Source organism: Lissotriton helveticus, chromosome 10, assembly GCF_964261635.1.
Source record: "Lissotriton helveticus chromosome 10, aLisHel1.1, whole genome shotgun sequence".
Taxonomy (NCBI): domain Eukaryota; kingdom Metazoa; phylum Chordata; class Amphibia; order Caudata; family Salamandridae; genus Lissotriton; species Lissotriton helveticus.
Window position 1 is genome coordinate 225,539,653 of NC_136071.1, and position 19,981 is coordinate 225,559,633.

Below are 19,981 nucleotides of genomic sequence, written 5' to 3' on the forward strand. Positions count from 1 at the left end.
TATGTTGGCCACTTGGGTCACATTTACAACTGCTTGTGAGGGGGTAGGATCAATTTACCATATCATGGGATTTACAATTACTTGGGTGAAAGACATACGGCCAGATTCATCATACTAAAATCGGCTCGCAAAGGGCGAGATTCTGAGAATCTGGCCCTTTGCGAGCGCAATTTTTGCATTTGGGATTCATCATCCCAAATGCAAAAATCGCTATACTAGAAATCGCCATATTGCGAAGAATCGCATTTAAGGAATCTCAATTAGAGATTCTTTAAATGCTATTCATGAACCTTTTTGAAATTGTGAATTCGCAATATGGGGCCGCTATTTACCGCGAAGTGTAACTTCGTGGTAAATAGCGAAAACTTAGAAAAATGCACTTTAGTGCATTTTTTTAAGTTGTATGTTACACACACACATGTCCTTTGGACATGTGTGTGCGCAACATCGGTCTACATTTTCATTTCAGGGGTGCTACAGGGTGTCCTTTGGACACCCCTGGCACCCTTGAAATCGCTTCCTTATTTGCGATTAGCAAATTGCTAATCGCAAATAAGGAATGACTCCCCATTCATTCCTATGGGCCTTAGGCCCATAGGAATGAATGGGGAGTCATTCCTTATTTGCGATTAGCAATTTGCTAATCGCAAATAAGGAAGCTGTAGAAATCGCAAATAATATTGCGATTTCTACATGAATCCCGTTTTGCGAGTCTTTAATAGCGATTCCTTAATAATCACTATTAAGGACTCGCAAAACGGGACATTGATGAATCTGGGGGATAGTGACCATTCAGAGTTTTCTAGAAAAATGAGTATAGCATACAAATGTTGGTGCTTTCTGCATCAAAATCAATATGCCCAATTCATTGCCAGGCCTTTTGCCTTGTTAAATTCCAGCAAGTTTGACCTGCCCAAAACGTATCTGGTAGTTGCAGATTTTATCACACCTGGTAATTGCGGGGTGTGGTAAAGTCTGCACCGCTTGTAATTGCAATCCCTGCACAAACAGGTGTTTGTGGGACACTCGCGATCAAGGTATCAGACAGCAAAGCAAATAAAAAAGGCCAAAACACAATGGCATCTGTGCAAAGGCTTGCAGTGTAGAGTGAACAGCATTCCATGCATTCATGGGAACTACTTGATTAAAGCTATTAGCAAAATGTGTGTCTGAGAAATGTAATATATTTGCATAGCCTTATTACCATCTCATAAAATAATTAAATAGTTCAGATCGAGTGAACATATTAAAAATATAAGATAATTGCCATAAACTTAAACGTTTGAAATTTTGATTTCGTTTGTAAGTGTAATTGTTGATATTATTAATTGTGGGTACACAAGTTGGTCTCAAGCCACAGAGCAGGGTGCTTTACAAGTTAAGCCAGGCCCTGCATCTACATGCTAGGGCAGGATACGCAATTGTGATCTTTGCAGCACTTGCTATGATTAAACTTGCCCCCCAGTGCTTAAATTGAGCCGGTGGTTTCCGGTGCTCGGCACTTAATTGGCAGCACCGACACTTATGGCAGTCTGCTACATGATGGGCTGTTTGTCTGAATTAGAGTGAGCACAACAACAGTTTACTAATTCAATGTACTTTAATAATGACTATTACCTGTCGCGCATGCTAATCTTATAGCTTTGGGGGCCTGCAATAGTCCGAATTGTCTCACTTGTAGGAGTGTGATGGTTAGAAGCTGGTTTAGTACTGTCATAGGCAGCGGTGGCAGGGGCAGTGGGTGGTGTAGGCTGCAGTGGCCTGCTGATGAGGGCCCCGGCACTTAATTGTTTACAAATAAAGCACTGATTTTGGTCTTGCTGGGCTCATGTTGGTGGCCTGAAGTAAGAGGATATCTATTAAATCAGGCACCAATGCTTGAGTCTCATTAATCTGGAAATGGTGCACAATTATACTGCTGACAAACTGGCTCATCAAAAAAGAGGAGCTGGATGTAGGAGTTGCAAAAATAACAGTTGATGGACAGAATGCAGAACAATGTCATACATTCACCCCAGTATAGAGATCTGGGCCTAAATCCATCTTTTTTTTGCACTCCACACCACCCCAGTTCAGACATGGCCATATGCAAATCAGCCTTGACCCAGTGCCTCATGGGAACAGTCCAGCCCGAACTGCCAAGAGTGGGCTAAAGAACGGTGATGGATTAAACGCAGATCTGTTGACTGGGTGTGAGTGTTTGATTGGTTCAGATGCTCCGTCCATCACCACCCCCCTTTTGTACCACTTTGTTCGTCATAAGTTGGCAGGGTATGCTCAGACGTGAGTCCCTTGCTCACTTTGCCACTGGATTCAAGCAAGCCGGGCTGAAGACGGCTGAAATGCCAGAAACCGGTACTCGGAAGCTTGTTTCCGGTCCACGGAAGGCATGGCTGGGCAGGTCGGGCTGGACTGTTCGCATGAGGCACAGGGTCAGACTGATTTGCATATGGCCATGTCTGAACTGGGGTGGCAGAGTGGGCTAAAGAACGGTGATGGATTAAACCCAGATCTGTTGACTGGGTGTGAGTGGTTGATTGGTTCAGATGCTCCGTCCATCACCCCCCCTTTTGTACCACTTTGTTCGCCATAAGTTGGCAGGGTATGCTCAGACGTGAGTCCCTTGCTCACTTTGCCACTGGATTCAAGCAAGCCGGGCTGAAGACGGCTGAAATGCCAGAAACCGGTCCTCGGAAGCTTGTTTCCGGTCCAGGGAAGGCATGGCTTGGCAGTTCGGGCTGGACTGTTAACATGAGGCACAGGGTCAGACCGATTTGCATATGGCCATGTCGGAACTGGGGTGGCAGAGTGGGCTAAAGAACGGTGATGGATTAAACCCAGTTCTGTTGACTGGGTGTGAGTGTTTGATTGGTTCAGATGCTCCGTCCATCACCACCCCCCTTTTGTACCACTTTGCTCGCCATAAGTTGGCAGGGTATGCTCAGACGTGAGTCCCTTGCTCACTTTGCCACTGGATTCAAGCAAGCCGGGCTGAAGATGGCTGAAATGCCAGAAACCGGTCCTCAGAAGCTTGTTTCCGGTCCAGGGAAGGCATGGCTTGGCAGTTTGGACTGGACTGTTCCCATTAGTCACAGGGTCAGACTGATTTGCATATGGCCATGTCTGAACTGGGGTGGCAGAGTGGGCTAAAGAACGGTGATGGATTAAACCCAGATCTCTTGACTTGGTGTGAGTGTTTGATTGGTTCAGATGCTCCGTCCATCACCACCCCCCTTTTGTACCAGGATGTAGGAGTTGGGCAGCACTGAATTAAAATAGAAATAAAATCACAATACTGAGCCAGCGAGCAACACTTGTGTTAGACACTGAGCAACACTGGAGTCAGACTTTTATTTAACTCTTCAGGTACTCTTCAGAATTAATCACTGGGCTTTGGAGCTAATAACACTGCAGAAAATGAACTGTGATTAACGTGGTGTTGGACTGTATCAACACCACAAGCTCACTGAGCAGTGCTGGAAGTAGACTGCATAATGACACTGCTGGCGCCCAGGTTAACAATGGTGTTGACATGGAACAGAAGTGCAAACATACTGTGAAAACTGCAATTAAATATTTACAAATGCGGGAGTTGGACACTAATAACACCGTAAACAGGCTGAGCAAGTACAATTTAACTCTGAAGAGTACCCGAGGTACTCATTTATGTGTACACATCATGGACTGTCCTAACACTAAAACTACACTGCATATTACTGTAAGTAATAAATAGTAATAGTAAGTACCACCAGTATTAGGCTGCAACAACCCTGCAGATAGAATGGACAATAATGGAGTTAGACACTGGTAGTAGACACTCAGCAGCACTTTCGTTTGATTGTGAAACACTGCAGCCGCAATGAAAAAAGTAAAGCTGAACACTGAGCAACAGTGGCTTAATAAAACTGAGGACCAAATGAGTTAGACACAATGCAAAAGAGATGTCAGACTAAAATAAAACTGCAGACAGAATGGAATAAACCACAGTAGGGAAGTGGGCAACAGAGAGTTTGTTATCTAATATTGCAGACCAATTTATTTATATTGGCGTTGGTTGCATATGTGCCCTTTCTGAAGGTCACTCTGATCTTTTTTTTTTGCCTTTTAGCGGACGCCTATTTTTGTTGGCCATAGAACCATGCACACTTTGCTGTTGCTGGCCAGGAGTAATGTGCTTGTGCTCCCTCTTTTAGCATGTTGAAATAGGCATTCATCCGACTGGCCTATTCAACTTGCATATAAGTCACTATTTGTAGTGACCCAGCAAACCTGTCTCCAGGCCTTTAATTGTTGCATGGTTCTGCAGTTTTAAACTGGCATTTCACCCTGAGTATTAATAAGTCACCCCAAGTAACCCGGATTGCTCATAAGACAGGGTGCATAGTATTTTAAAGTGGGACATGTAAAGGTTTACTCTTTGGGAAAAGACCAAATGCTATTTTCACAGTAGCAAGTGTAGCTGCTCCATAGGAAAATACTGGATTACATTATTACATCCACTATTGCTTATTTTGGTTTGAAAAATAATTTAAGGAATCATTTTAAAGTTTTTCAAAATCCAATTTAATAGTGAAATAAAATTTTGTATAACTATTAAAGAAAATGTACTTTTAGAAAGTCACCTTTTCCCTGTCTAAAGTCACTGGAAACAAATCTGTACCTTGTTCCTGCACCTCTGCTAGCCAGTAATTAGCATTTGAATAGGTGTGAATGAGGTTTCAACTTGCTCCTAGGACAGGAGAAAAAGGCCTTGGGTATAGGAAGGTGTACTTGTGCCCTTGACAGGATGGCCTGTGGACTAAGCCCGGGAAGTAGATCAACTTCAAGGAGGAATACCATGTCACAAGCAGATGTAGCTAACACCCAGGCCTGAACCCTTCTTTACCCTATCCCCAGCCAGACCAAGCCGAACCACAGTGGCCGTCTTGTTGACATCACATTGTCAAATCTTGCTGGAATGTCAAGACCTGCTTGGCAGGCCTGTTGGGGTCCTACATATCATAGGCGGGATGCACTTCAAAGGGCAAGAGCTGATTTCCGAAGAAAATCTTGTGTATCCACTGTCTGGTTCCTGATGAATAGTACTGTGTACTACTAGACTTCTGTCTCTGGGTTTTTTGGGGGTACAGGGGATGTCTTAAGCTGAATTGTGGTGTTAGATGTGGGAGGACACCAGGATTACCATAGTAAATGTGTTGCACATACCCCCAACACTCAGAACTCAAGTATAGTGTAGCCAAAGACTGCTGGTATCTTTAAAATGCCCAAGGTGGGTAGTGTTAGCCACTGGAACCCTTATTCCATTGGATAGACCATTCTCAGGGGGCTTTCCACCCACTACCTCATGCCAGGCATAAATGTGGCATCTACAGGGACTTACTACAGAACATTTTCTGGACCTGTGGAAGAACAGAAGTAGCTCCTGCCTCTAGCATCTCCTAGTGCCAATATCAGCATCCTCACCTCATCCTCTGCACTGTGGTGATACATCTTTGGTGATCTGCTCGAGGCCCTCCTGCAACTCCTGTGCCCTTGGCCTGTGGGTCCTCTCAAGTTTCTTCTCCTGCTTCAGTGGGCTTCTCTGCTTGCACTGACTCTCCAGCCCATTACACAAGGTCCTGTCTGGGAGGTGGTCACGCCTTCCTGTGACAGGAAGTCTATTGTTCTACCTTCCCCTAGTCGAGCTCAGCTCAGCAGCAAGAGGGCAGAATCGTGTTGGAGGTCGGCAGCTGCGCTAGCTTGCTGTCAGACCCAGGAAGGCTGTTACCGGGAGTACTGGGAGCTTCCCGGAGGAGCTCCCAGTGCATGGAATCATACTACAACACAGGTAACGGTGTTGGGGTATGATTCCAACATGTTTGATACCAGGTTCCGCACAGCTACTATATAGTAAGCCATCGCATAATTACGGATGGCCACTATATGCATCAAAATGGCTGACCCTGGAGAATCGACTCTGGGGTTTGTAGAGGTGTCCTGCTCGTGCAGGGGCACCCACACACTTGCAACCCAGCACCCAACCTGATGATTGAAAGGCTTGCCTTAGGGGTGATTATAGGTTTAAGTGTATTGACCTCAGATCTAAGAAAACGTATATCTGTTGTAAGTGGTGCTAGCACCAGCTTATACAGGCTGCAATGCCAGGTCTTTAGTCACAGTTTGAGTTGTCTCTCATGGGTAGCATAATATATGCTGCAGCCCATGGGAGACCCCTGGTGTACCTATGTTCTGGTTACCTTAGTACCATATAGTAGGGACCTATAGGGTTACACCAGTAGCCAATTGTACAGGTACAACAGTACTTACCATGTGAAATTTAGGGAGGGAGCACAGTGACTGGGGTCCTCATGAGAAGGATCCCAGTCTGATTAGTCAAAAAGACATACTGACGACAGCAAAAAGTGGGGGTAAGCATGAAAGCAGATCCTACTTTCCTACAGGGCTTTATATATGTTCTCCTGTGGTGGATTGGAGCATAAAGGACTGAAGTTAGAAGGTAAATCGTATCCCACCCGCACACCATTGTGGTCAGTGTCAAATTGTGAAAAGGTCCTGCTATGCCACTACCATTAATTATCAGTTGAACTTTGTGCTTCTTTGCACTATTTCTCCTTACAACTTTTAAAAATCGTATTTCTGGGTACCTTTAATGGATTTTTGTCATTTTGTTGCCATTTTCTTTCTTAAATTTTGCTGCATATTTTTTTAATTCAGTTTTTTTTTATTGTTTTGCATTTTGACTTTATTACTGTTTGATAGTGCATAAAAACTATACACATTGCCTCTTAGTTAACCCGTCTTCTCTGTGCCATAGCTGCATGGGAGTTGAGCTCAGGTTTAATTTTGTGATTTTAGTGGATGACCCTGACAAGGATTGTGATTATTACTTGAGGTGGATACAATGTTCAACTGTAATAAAACCGCAGGCAGATTGAGCAAATGGTCATTAGCCCTTGGTACCAATGTAGACACAATCAGCAAACTGGAGTTAGATGCTGAACAGTACTAAAGTGCAATAAAACTGGACAGATTGGAGCTAAATATTGAGCAATACAAACTGTAATAAAAATGCAGGCATACTGAACAATACTGAAGACAGACTTAAAGTGGAATATGCTTGGAATTATAACAGTGTGGGGTACTGGAGGTAGACTGTAACAACACTGCAGATGCTTGGAGCAAGACACACACAACAATACTGAACAACACAGTGATTAGAATGCTACAGGACTGCAGATCTCCTGATTAATACTGGATTTAGATACTCATAGGTACTGTAAATAGTGCAGACACAGATAGGATACTGGAAGTAGACAGCAGTAAAACTCCAGGCACACTCCAATACTGACATAACGTTACAGATGCACTCAGAAACAAGGGTATTCAACTGTTATGACACAGCAGACACTTTAAACAAACTGGAGTTAAACCAGTAGTAGAGTTAAATTACAGTTACATTGCTGACACACTAAACAATAGGGGAGTCCAGCTGCAATAGTGCCAATAATACACTGAACATAACCATAGGGATCACTTGCAGTATTATACAGGGTGGGCTAGAAAGCACCACTGAGCAAAGTGGACTACAATTGAGCAAGGTGGTCCAAGAGTGGGAACGTTTGTTTACAGACCTCAAAGAAAGATATGTGTACCCAACCTCATCCCCACACAATATTAGTGAGACTATCACCATGAAACCAAAAACACTAATAAAAATAAAACGCGACCACAAGTCATACCACCATGCACCTAATGATAGGGATGGCAAATGGTTCCAAGGCCATCCTCCTTGTGGACACAACCATAGTGAAACCCCACAACCAGAAGCTAGACATGAGGGGGTCAGAGACAGAGTCCAAGAGGAGAAATATATCAACACCATCATAACCTCAGATGATCAGAGCAAGAAACATACATTAGAATAATAGTTACACTTGCTCACGGAACAGATTCAACCAACACAGGTATATTATGGAATTTAACACAGAGAGAGGGGTTCAAGGTCACAAGACCTAAGCAAACATAGATAGGATCGGCCTGATCTATACCATCGCTAGAGTTAAAAGCTCAGCAGAGTTAAGGGGCAGCTAAAAACATTGAATGCTGTGCCATATAAACTCACTGTAGCATAACATAACATTACACTTGAGTCACACTGAGTAAAATAGAGTTAGATCATAAACAATGTATCCCTTGGACTGTAATAATTATGCAACTGCGCAGGGCAGTACCGATGTGGTACTGAGTAAAACTGGAGTTGCATCAAACATACAAAAGGAGATGGGAGAATACTTGCAGTAAGTCTTGCCACCTGCAATCGCCCAGGGTAGCATTCCATCCCACCAGTTTTTGCCCACCATGCCACCTCAGAGTAGACCCTGCTGTATGCAAATCTGTCATTGCTCTGGTCAAATAGGAACTGCCCAGCCCAAACTGCCCCGCCAGGTCCTATCTGATGCAGGACAGAAGCAACCCAAGACCGGTTTCACCCTGATTGAGGCTCCCAGTGGCAGCGTGACAAAAGGGACCCATGTCTGGGCCTACCCATGACCACTTATGGTGTTACATCACCTTTTGTGTGTTTGAAGTACCGCCCTAAGTGGAAAGAGTATGCCCAGACATGGGTCAGGTGCGAACATGGGTCAGCCACTGGAATCAAGCTATACCTGGCTGATGGGCCCTTATCAGAGGGAAACCGGTCCTAGATTGTTAGTGCGCCTGGTCAGTGAGGACGTGGCTTGGCAGTTTTGGCTGGGCTGCTCCCAAGAGGAGCAGGGTCATGGCTGATTTGCATATAACTTGGTCCAAACTGAGGTGGCACGATGAGACAAAGAACAATGGGTTGGGATGCTACCCAGAGGGATTGCGAGTAGTTAGACAGATTGTGAACATTCCTCTCATCACCATTTGTGTGTTTGATGTATTGTCTTAAGCGGCAAGTGCATGCCCAAACATGGGTCCTGTGCTCAATGCCATTGGAACCGAGCTACACCTAGCTGATGACCCCTTATCAGGATGAATCTGGTCCTAGGTTGCTTGTGTTCCGGTTCGATGGGGATCTGGCCTAGCAGTTCAGGCTGGGCTGGTCCCATGAGGAGCAGGGTCAAGACTGATTTGCATATCTGGGTCTAAATGGAGGTGGCATGTTGAGCACAAGAACAATAGGTTAAGATGCTACCCCAAGAGCTTGCCAGTGGTTATACAAATAGCAAGTATTTTTCCCATCACCTTTTGTGTATTTAATACTGGAGTTCAACTGTAATAACACAGGAGAAAGAGAGATAGCAATTTTGGTTCAGACGTTCAGCAATAGAGAAATTAGGGGGGTTATACTGTAATAAAACAAACTATACTGAGCAACACTGAAGTGTGAACTGAGTAACAGTGTTTCTGATTGTAATAACAGCACAGAAGAAAGAATAGGAGATAGATGCTGAGCAGCAGAGGACTTAGGAGGCTATTTAGACCTTGAAGGGAGAACCATCAGCAGCCTGTCTGGCACAGGCCTTTGCTTCCGCCCACCCAAGGAAGGACCCCCTGCTATTCTTGAAGATCCTTGTTGTGACTCGGGGAAAAGCTACCACAGGCATGACAGAAGTACCTTAATCAAAGCAGGCACACTTATTAATGCAGTCAGCTTTCTCCTTTTACAAATGCGAATGGTTAAGTATTGTGCTGTCTTTCCCTGTAGTCATTTCTGGGTTGTGACGATCTATTTCCATTTAACCCTCCCTTACTTTCATCCATCTCCTGTGTCCAAGTAGATAATGGGTAGAATGTTTCAAGCTGGACAAACTATATAAACACGCTGCTAAATGGTCCCTAACCAGTCAAGCTCTTCCTTGAAACCAATTGGCTTCCTGGAGTATGGTGTGATTTGGGAAACAGCCACTACAACGCGGCCGTTTCCAAGAATGCACTAACCACGCATGCTTTACAACGCATGCGTGGTTACCACTATAACCTTTACCACGAAATACGTAGTAAAGGAATGTGAGTTAAAGGTCCAATAAAAAAGAGGGGGCTTGGGGGGCCTAAAAAAAAAAACGAGCGGGATTTAAAAAAAAGAAGAAAACTTACATAAAAACGCTCTTCAGTGCCTCTGTCGATCAAGGAAAGAGCCTCCCCAACGTCGTAGCGTGTCCGTCATTATAGAAGTCCTTTTTTAATTTTGCTAGACGTGTTTTGACGCTTGTTTCCGTGGTTGGTGGAAGTAAGGGCTGCTGGTGAAAGGCGTGCAGGTGTCAGGTAAGAAAACAAATCCTTATTCTTAAAAATGACCCTGACTTAAAAGTATGAAGCGTTTCTCTCCTTTCCTTCTGTAAACTGACCCTCTCCTTGCCAGCCTCTCCATGCCTCATTTCCCTGGATATAGCCTACTATGTCAGTGAAAGCGACAAAAGACAAACGCTAATAATAATCTACACATATTTTTTTTAGCCTATCGCTATCATTATGTACAATGGAATGACATTTGTGCCTAAGGGTCATAAGATGTTTCGTAACGTTTTTTTTTTCCATAGTATAATCCTGCGTTCTGAAATGCTGCGTGGTAAAGCCACTTGCGAAGTAAAATTCGCATGGTAATGCCATGCATGGTACTTGTTAGCGTTGTATAATCATATAACCGTGTGAGTGAGAGAATGAAGGGGAGGGAGTATGCAATAAACTGGTCCTGGCTTCCTCTTGCAGATTTAAGATGCAAATGAGGGATAATATTGATTTTAAGTTTCAGGTTTCAGGTGTGGCCCCAGCAGCCGTAGCAAAAAAGCCTGAAGGAAGCTGTGCAGTGCTGTACTATTGTGCATTTCAAGTACAAAACTCGGGGGAGCGGTCATATGACACCCAGAGAGTTGTTGCATTTATGGAAGGTAATCTGGGATCATTACCAGGGCTTTTGTTGGGAGACGAATATCTTGGTTAATTACAATACAATGCTATTAATTAACTACCGTCCTACAGGAACCTGTTCATAGGGCCAATAAGACGAGTGACGAAACAGACATAAGGCCTGTGGGAAAAGGTGAAGTAGTGGGCTTGGAATATGGACAGTGAGACCCAGAAAGGTGAGGCATTTAATTCCAGAGAACAACAGGTATGTGGTGTTCCAGTGCAACAGGGTAATGAGGGTGGGCTATTGTTAGGGATGGAAGATTGGTTTGGAATGGGTGTCCCTTTCATAAATGTTCTGTATTACATTAGTTATTATTTAATTCAATGGAGCCAGGAAGTTGATTTTTTGCGCCGTCGTATGAAATATCGAGCAGAGAATAAATATTGTTATACCTTAATATCATAGCCAAAATGTCGAGGACAAAAATATCAAAGGTAAGAGCTACAGTGTAAAACAGAATTACTATTCTTAACTCTACATCTACGTAACTTGAATATTTATACATATCGTCATGGTAAATATACATGGAGTTAGGTATAGAAAATGTACACATACTTACTTGCTGACATTTGTGTTCTCGATATTGAGGCTACGATATTAAGGTATATTGATATTCCCTACTCAATATTCAGGACCACGCAGAGTTTTTTTTTTGAATGCTCAAGCTTGTTTGTAAACAATACAACCCTATTTAACATGCTTAAATCAGTTTTTTTTATTTTTTTATTTTTTGCAGAGTTTTATATAGCGCGAACTTGACCCAGATCTCTTTACATAGCACCAGCTGTGTTACATGACGACACATTAATTTTTGTTAGACACGGGGAGATTAAGTGATTAGCCCAGAATCACAGGATGTTCAGCATCTTTGACGAGACTGGAACCCGGTTCCCCAGATATGAGGTCGACCGCCCTAGCCGTTAGGCCAACTCCTCTCCCCGTTCCGTTCCAAATTGCTCTATTAGCTGTCCTTCTCATTAAACTGTGAAGTGTCCACTTTTGTGTTTACTGCAGTATGTGACATGCTAGGAAGTGTCCATTTAAAGGATAATACAGTTTCCTGGCACTGGTTAGGAGTCTTTTACCTTAATTACTCATATTTGTTCTTTGTGTTTGTACAGAGCCTGGGTCTTCCAGTGGGAAAATCGTCCGCAAGACAATAAAAGCATGCTCCAATAAAGCCTAACATTCAGTTTCTCCAGTCAAGAAGAACCAGTCTCCTTCGGATGCCTGAGAAGGTTTGAAAGAAATAATGAGCAAGAACCGCAGTGACCTCAACGGCGAGAATAGAAGAGTATTCTCCAAAACCTTTTTGACCATCGGCCAAGAGTTCCTGCTCCAGTGGCTTTAAGAGATTCATGGTTTCTTCTGAAAGAAAACTCTTACTTGGCCAGTCATAGGAATGTTTGTATCACCTCAATAGATAAAGCAAATGAAGACAAAGTTTTCCCCTGCTTCACCCACATTAGCCAAAGAGGGGTGGGGAGAGGCCTACTTTGAGTTTCAGGGGCACCAGCTAAAAATCAGAATCACTCAAAGAGCGCTTGTATATTGCCTGAGTAAAAACAAGACTAATACGGGGCTGCCCCGAAAGTATGAGAAAATATGGGGTCACTGGATCCAATAGAGAGTCCTGAGGAAGGCCAGGGGTTAATGCGGGAGGGTGGGAAGTGGATAGTGCTTACTTGGACTCTTCTTTACGGTACACTGTGCCTATGAAAATGCATATATGGCATATCTGAGGATACAATCATTGTCTGTAACTGTTGTGGTATGAACCTCTCCATAGTGACTTGCTATAAGGGCTTTCAATTCTGTACACATTGTTATATACTGAGCAACTATTCAATAAAAAGATCATTTACAAAAATACTAATACGACTAATAAATTAGAATAGATTTTTCAGTATCTTGTCAATTTTATGATATACAATGTACACATTGACTCTACTGGCGGGACTCGAATTTGCGAACTTCGGGTCTCCTTGGGAGTACAGGTCAGTGAGAGGAGGACTTGTTTCATGCAATTCCGAAGACCCTGCTTCAAACCGAAATACTGTTTCGGTGTTTGCTTTTCATCTAATTTATTTGGAATATTTCAGATATTTCTCATGCAGGATTGAAATGTAATTCAGATTCTCCAGGTCTTATCACCCACCCTTTCTTGCCTCAGCATCCCCTGTCATTATTTTATCAAGGGTTCTCCTTTCGGAATTAGGAGTCACGCCCAGTCTATGAGAATATGCATTTTTACTGAGTTACCTTCGCTTCTTTGAATCAATAATCACAAGCAAAGAAGCAGAATGATGCCCTTCTCTAATGAAAGGGAAACTTTAAGCATTACCTTAGCAGACTAACAGGTACATGCATCAAGGTAGGATTTTGTGAGTCCTTAATTGCGATAATTAAGGAATCGCAATTAAGGACTCGCAAAAGCCTATGCATGTAGGAATCACTGTAAAAATAGCAATTCCTACACATTCCCTATTTGCGACTCGCAAATTGCGAGTCGCAAATAAGTACCAATAGGTCCTCGCACATTGCGCATGCAATTTCAGGGTGTAAGGGTGTCAAAAAGACACCCTGTTGCACCCCTGAAACTGATCTGTGCACATATGATGCGCACACACATGCCTGTGCGCAACATGAAACTTTGAAAAATGCATTTTTCAAAGTTTTTGCAAATTACCATGAAGTTCAACTTCATGGTATTTTGTTCCCCCTATTTGCGAAATCGCTAATTTTTTTACTTTAATGCATTGCATTTGAGGAATCTCAAATTGTGATTCCTAAATACAATCGCAATTTAAGTAATCACAATTTAGAGATTATTTAAATTGCGATTTTTGCAATTGGGATGATGCATCCCAAATGCAAAAATACCGGTCGCAAAAGGGCTGATTCTGAGAATCTGCCCCTTTGCGACTGTTTTTTCTTTTGATGCATTTGCCTGAAAGTCAGACATTTGCCACAGATACTGACCCACCAAACTTCATTGTGACACGCCTTTCTCGTTGTACCGTCTCCGCCTCATAAATGCTCCCACTTTTAGCAATGATAAATCCGATGACAAGCCTCTCCAACTCCTTGTCATCATTTGAAAGCTTAACTGTTTGGTGAGTCATCAATTCGCTTCACTATTTCTTCCTGTTTAATTAAGGATACTGTTTATTTTCTGTTGTTGCATGTCCCCAGAAAAATGGGCCAATTCCACACATGCACAATTACAATTTAAACGGTCCCGTTCCCCCTTATTTGTTGGGCGGCCTCACGTTTTAACTTTATCCTAAATGGCCCCTCTTTTCAACCTTCTGGGGCTTCCTTGCCTCCCATACAGTTTTGAGCTTCCAGAAATACTGTGTTTTTTTCTCTCACCACACTCCCCCCCCTTTCTTCTCAGCACATTTCAGCATCTGAAACGTTCTGTTACATTTCTGCCACTAATATGCAAAATTTGATGGGAAAAACAACCCAACGAAAACACAAGTTCATTTTCAATGCTATGTTTCCACTATGTATATTCATGTCGTGGTAGTTTAAACAAAATAATAACTGTAGCCATTGCTTGCCACGTGTTTACAAAGCCGACATGCTGCGTTGCAGTAATGGTTGTTGTACAACTAGGCAACTCTAATTTTTGTTCATAGGTTCACTTTTCAGAAAGCGCATTCCAGGGAATCTGACATTCTCACCCGTCGCAGGTAATGTTTTAAGGAAACCCGTGAAGCACACGGCTCACCCAGTGTAGGAATTTTCATCCTCTGCATTGGGTTGTGTGTAGCATGAACCAACCCAGAGAGTGCTGCATATAGCAGAGAATCGTTATCATGTATAGGGTCATGAGGAGGGGGAAAAGTGGGAGAGGGCGTGGCTAGTAGTCAGCCAAGGGGGTGTTAAGGTGTAGCTTAAGATGAAGCAAGTGGCCCAGAAATCAGAAGGGTTGAGTTAAAGGTTCAACCCTGAGATGTTGAGGATCAGAAGGGTCTAATCAAAGGTTCAACCCTGATATGTTGTTGAGGATCAGAAGGGTTGAGTCAAAGGTTCAACCCTGAGATGTTGTTGGGGATCAATATCAGAAGGGTTGAGTCAAAGGTTCAACCCTGAGATGTTGAGGATCAGAAGGGTTTAATCAAAGGTTCAACCCTGGGATGTTGTTGGAGATCAATATCAGAAGGGCTGAGTCAAAGGTTCAACCCTGGGATGTTGTTGGGGATCAATATCAGAAGGGTTGAGTCAAAGGTTCAACCCTGGGATGTTGTTGGGGATCAATATCAGAAGGGTTGCGTCAAAGGTTAATCCCTTAGATGTTGGGGATCATAAGGGGTGAGTCAAAAGTACAACCCTGAGGTGTTGTTGGGGATCAGTAGCAGAAGGGTTGAGTCAAAGGTTCAACCCTGAGGTGCTGTTGGGGATCAGTAGCAGAAGGGTTGAGTCAAAGGTTCAACGCTGAGATGTTGGGGATCATAAGGGATGAGTCAAAGGTACAACCCTGAGGTGTTGTAGGGGATCACAAGGGTGGAGTCAAAGGTTCAACCGTGGGATGTTGTTGGGGATCACAATGGTGGAGTCAAAGGTTCAACCGTGGGATGTTGTTGGGGATCACAATGGTGGAGTCAAAGGTTCAACCCTGAGATGTTGTTGGGGATCATTAGCAGAAGGGTTGAGTCAGAGGTTCAAGCCTGAGGTGATGTTGAGGATCAGAAGGGTTGAGTCAAAGGTTCACCCGAGATGTTGTTGGGGATCAGTATCACTTCTTCCACACCAGGCGTTTTGGTGAATTAAAGTCATTTGATGTCATTTGATTCTGCCGTATCAGTCTAAGTTTTCCAACATCCACCATGGCGTTCCTCAGGGCTCGGCGATAAGACTATTCTTTTTAATATCTACATGAGACCCTTGATTGGAATCATAAAGGCGCATGGTGTGAAAGTGGTGAATTATGCCGACGATACCCAACTCTTCTTCTCCCTAGAGTCTATTTCTTTGGCAACTTTTCATGACTGCATGCAGGATACTGCCCACTGGTTAAGAACTAACTCATTTCAATTCAATTCATATAAGACTGAAGCCTTAAACTGCGCCGTGGGAAAGGTCCCTCCCCTTTTCAGGACAATTTTTTACCTTCTCCAACCACGTCCACTCTGGCTCGGGCTAAAGCAGTACGTAATCTGGGAGTGATGCTTGATGCGAACTTAACCATGGAAATGCATGTAAATAAGGTGGTGGGGAACTGTTTCTCTCTGATTAGAGCACTAAGAAAGATGCTCCCGCTGCTGGCAAAGACGGCCAGAGCATTGGTCGTTGCTAGCATAATCCTCAGTAGACTTGACTACTGTAACGCCCTACTGTTAGAGGCCCCTAAATTCTTGATTCAGCGCATCCAAAGAGTCCAAACTGTGGCGGCCAAATTGGCACTGATGAAACTACGACGCTCGTCAGGTTCATTGGCCCTTGCAGAGCTTCATTGGTTATGCAGAGGGTCCAGTTTAAGTCTGTGCCTGGTCTTCAAGGCCCTTCATGGCCTTGGACCCATACCTCTTCAAGAGACCTTCGCATGGTACACTCCAACAAGGTGTCTTCGCTCTGCCACCGCCTGTTTGGTGAAAGTTCCGAAAATTCAAAGAGCTAAGACAGGAGGCAGGGCGTTCAGTTCGGCCGCTGCCAAGCTCTGGAACAACCTCCCTCTGGAATTTAGACAGCTACATGATCTTCTACAGTTTAGGAAGAAGATCTAAACATGGCTGTTTCCCAGAGCTTGACAGCTTTGGAATTGTCCTGTTTAGTCTACGCCCATTTTCCCTCCACTGCCTGATGAGGATTCATGTACTACAGCGCCAAGATACCCATTGGGTGATAGTTGCGCTCTACAAATATCGTATACAATACAATACAATACAATACAATCAAAATCTCTATAAGGAGTTTTGCCTCATGACTGCGACAAGTGCACTCAAAACAGCTAATTTGCCTATGATATAAAATTGCCTGGGCTGTGTGTTAATCGTCCAGTGCCTAATTTGTGCCGGTGATTGCAGGTGGTGACCACAAGCACTTATTTTGATGTCTCGCCTACTGAGAGGTTTTCGCTATAGGTTGTCAAAGAACTATTGTGGACAATACTTACACTGGCTTTGGATCAGCATTGGTTGGCTTTATCGTCCATGTCATTCGATTGCAACGTCTTTAGTATACTTCCTTTGTCTTCTTGCGTTTTTTCTCTACTGAAGCGTAGCTTCTTCACCATTCTTCACAGAATTTCATGGAAGTGTATTTGTTTATTTTCTTTCGTCTCTAGGTGAAGCTTTCATTTCACAATCCTGTCCCCACATGCTCTGTGTTGCTCCCTCCAAGCTCATCCGTTAGTTCCTCAGACCATTATTTATTTATTTTTATTTTTAAATCCATCCCTTCCCACAAGGCCCACCATTGCTCTCGCCATGGCATTGATTTTTCCCTCCCGCTCCTTTCACCATCCTTTCTTTGGAGGGCCCAGCACCTGCAATTTGCAACCAATCTGCTGTTACATCTTTGAAGCACTTTTGAGAATTTCTTTTAAATTGCCAAACCAATATTCCTGTCTGCCATCTTGGAACTGTAAATTTAAAAATTTTAAAAAGGCTGCCGCTTCATGACACATAAGTGTGCATGTGTGGTGATGATGGCAGGTGTATACTTTGTTGGTTTTTGCCAATGCTGTACCACATTGCCAATGAGGAACAGCCTCAGCAAAAAAACACTGGCAAAGCAAAAAAAAGGTCTAGTAATGCTACTGAAGGGCTAGACCCACTCCTACTGGCTTTACCAATGCTTGTTTGAGACTTTGACTTATTTCTCATCATCACACTTGACCCAGAGCAAACGAAAGAAAGACAGAAAGGGAAGAATGAAGAAGAAACAGAAAGGTAAGAAAACATGACAAAGGGAGAAAGCAGACATAAACAAACATGACAAAGGCAATAGGTTTACACTTTTTAAAACACGCAATGGAAAAGCTAATAGGCCTGGCTTTTGTAAGGTGAAGTGTTTAGTAATAAAAGGCAACTTTATGTGTTGATCCTAATGAAATAACCATATGGGCTACAACAGTTTGGTGGCTGGGAGCTGGGCATATTTGTTGAACAGAGAGGATTAGCAGAGTTAAGGATCCTCAAAAAAAGTGTTATTAAAATGAAACTAAAAGTGAAGTGGACATTTTAAGTGATGAAATTAAAATGCATAAAAAGCTAAATATTTCATAGTGGATGTTTTTAAAAATGAGCCAGTTTTTCAGTGCATCTCTAAGAAAGCATGTGTGCACGTGTCTTTACTTTGTAATTAAAAAAGCTGTATATACAAAAACATGTTATCATGGCAGTAAGGTAAAACAAAGGAATGCCCAAGTGTGATTAGTTAACACCCTTGGATTGCTGCAAAAATAAACAGAAAGCACTTCGCAAGAATGCCTTAAACTAGCAATTAAAATATCAGTATGTGAGTAAATTAAATAAATCATAGAGCATACATGAGACTCTAGACCCCAAGCTATAGATCATATTGCTTCTGCAGTCTAACCAAATGACTTTAACTCATCACCTTATCCCAGGCCAATGGGAGCACAGGTAGGACAATGTAACCATCCATGAAATGTCACTGCTTTGCGGCACAGTGCGTCCAAATGATTGTAGGCATTGAGAATCCATGAAAGCCGACAACTGAGGCGGGCTGACCCAAAGCCTACTGTCTCTGGACAACTTCTAAAATGCACTTTTTAAAAGTTTTGGAAACATCAGGGCAGCACTGTCCCTGTTTGCGCCACAGCGCCCCTTCAAACAGGGAAGCCTGGCACAAATAGAGACAATGCACTGTATTACAATTAAGGCTCCCTGTTTTCAATTTTTACGGATTTTTACAGATAAATACAGACAGAAAACAATGTGTTTTCGTTTTCTGTCTGCATTTATTTTTAAAAGTGGATAAATACAGAAAATATGCCTCTTTTAAGTGGCTTTTCGTGCTGTTTTTCATGAATTATAGCCCAACAGCTGAGCAGATGGACAACATGGGAAATTGAAAAACCGGATGACATTTCTTTAAATAACTGCATGTATCAATATACATTTGTGGCATAATGCTAATATTTGCCAGTGCGTGTACTGTAATGTAATATTTGGCAACTTAAATAGCTGAAACATGACGGACATGAAAGTATGAATGCATGTCTACTATTTGAATAAATACGGCAATGTACAGTTTTACAACTAAATTTATACGCAAAACACAAAAGAAATATGGATAAATACAGAAAAAATGGGCAAAAAATAAATATGGATAAATACAGACGGAAATGTTAAAAAAAGAAATACCATAAAACCGGGAGCTCTAATTACAATCAATGCACTGTATTGCAATCAATGCGCTGTGGCCAGCTAGGAACTCACTCTGACCCTGGAGGCAGTTTATTAATGAAAGACCAAGTGGCTGTTTGAAGCAGACATGTTGTCTTTCACTCTTCAAAGGGGATGGGGCATAGATCCCACAGCTAGTGGGTGCATTAGGGATCCACTGCCTGTGACGGGATGTCTGGGGGGCTCATTGACCCCCTTTTGCCTCTCCAAAGGGGCACCCTCTTTGTGCTGTACACTCAATGTGCCTCCTGACGGCCTCTTTGCCTCTACACCTGTGTGCACAGAATGGTATGGGAGCAGAGGCAAAGTGTTTCCCTCATTTAACCACTCCCACGCTTGTGACGGAACCGCTCCGTCACGCCCCTTGGGTGGGCTGTGCTGGTGACGGAGCGGTTCCATCACGGCCCGCTCGCGGCGCCTGCGTGGCGCGTTCTATTGAGCTGGCGCGGCCGTGACGGAACCGCTCCGTCACAAGCACAGCCCACCCTTGGGGCGTGATGGAGCGGTTCCGTCACAAGCATCGGAGCGCCGCGCGGACCCCCCGCCCCTTAGCGCTGCGGCGGAATTGCCGCCACAGCGGAAGGGTTAAATGAGGCAACGCCTTCATATAAATTACTGAACACCCCCTTGAGATAGTGCTGTATGTATATGAGATATTGCTGCATGTGTGCTGGCACTATCTGTATTACAGATGTGAGGTAGA

At 43.3% G+C, this 19,981-nt stretch overlaps 1 protein-coding gene across 1 annotated transcript in view; it reads right to left on the reverse strand.

Annotated features, from left to right (window-relative positions):
• The window catches only part of SLC5A10 (solute carrier family 5 member 10), a 733,155-nt gene that overhangs the window by 252,759 nt on the left and 460,415 nt on the right, over nucleotides 1-19,981 (reverse strand).